We start from the raw sequence: 1,491 nt of genomic DNA, 5'->3' as shown, positions 1-1,491 counted from the left end.
ATCTGAAGTATCTAAAGTGCGGTTGGAAGGGTCTTTAGAAGACCTGCTGAAAGCCAATGGAACTCCACTAAAAGCAAAAACTGCTCGGGCCTTTTTGAATACAGTGGAAAAGGCGGCTCCATGGTTCCTAGATGAAGGCTTGCTAAACATACCTCAATGGGACTACTTAAGGGAGGATTTGAAGAAACAGGACAATAAAATGCCTTTGCCATTGAGGACCCAGTGCAACAGGCGAGACATTATCATAAGCTGTTCCATGTGAATGCTTTAACTCTTCGCCTCAAATTTAACATAACAAAAGCACAGGCACAGGACATAGTAGTCTCCTGCAGAAATTGTGTGATCTTACTACCTGCACCGTCCTTGGGGGTTAATCCTAAGGGTTTGTTACCTAATCATATATGGCATATGGATGTCACACATGTTTCAGAATTTGGAAAGTTAAGATATGTTCATGTCTCTGTAGATACCTGCTCTGGAATAATTTTCGCCTCAGTGCATACGAGGGAAAAATCCAGAGATGTTATCGCCCATTGCCTACAGGCTTTCGTGGCATGGGGAAAGCCACACCAATTAAAGACAGATAATGGTCCAGCCTACACCTCACAACCCTTTAAAGCCTTCCTACAACGACTTGACATTCACTTGATATATGGAATACCCTATAACCCACAAGGACAGAGTGTTGTGGAGCACGCGCATCTTACAATAAAAAATGCGCTTTATAAACAAAAAGGGGGAATAGGGGACACCTTCAGGTCCCCTAAAGATAAGCTCAACACCATTCTCTTTATTTTGAATTTTTTAACGTTGGACAAAACGGGTAAATCAGCTGCAGACAGACATGCAAGTGATGCTGCTGCTTCCCTTAAGCCTTTAGTACTTTGGAGGGACATCCTCACAGGAAAGTGGAATGGACCAGATCCAGTGGTAGTATGGAGTAGGGGGTCTGTGTGTTTTTCCACAGGAAAAGGAGGCTCCAATTTGGATCCCAGAGCGGCTGGTGCGTGCAGCCTTGCCTCCAAACACCAGTCATGATGCTGAAGATGCTGATGATAATTCTAGGGATGCTACACCTCCTGCGGCAGACTCAAGCCAGAGAGCTGTGAGCAGTGGTTAAAGCATGGCCATATCCTTTACCAGTAACTAACTCTTCTCTCATATTCCCTCCTCTCCCTTTGATGCATGGCAGGTCTGTAACCACTAGGAGCATATACTGATATCTCAGCAGTGTCCATGTTAAATGGTGGCAAGTTCCTCAACTGTTCTTATAAACAAAATGACTCTAGTACCTTTGAGACAACAGTTAATGTGTCTTGTCCCAATAATATTACTTATCAGCCCACTCCCATATGGGTCTCTCCACCATTCCTTTTCCTCGTAACAAATGCTAGCGAGCTGAATGATACATTGAATTGCACTAAGAATTGCTATCTTTCCCAATGCTGGAATGTCACGGCCTTCAAGCTGGCTGTGATTATGCGTATCCCT

This window comes from Mustela nigripes, chromosome 7, assembly GCF_022355385.1.
Source record: "Mustela nigripes isolate SB6536 chromosome 7, MUSNIG.SB6536, whole genome shotgun sequence".
NCBI classification, from domain to species: Eukaryota; Metazoa; Chordata; class Mammalia; order Carnivora; family Mustelidae; genus Mustela; species Mustela nigripes.
The sequence above is the reverse complement of the archived record's forward strand: the minus strand, read 5'-3'. Positions refer to the sequence as shown.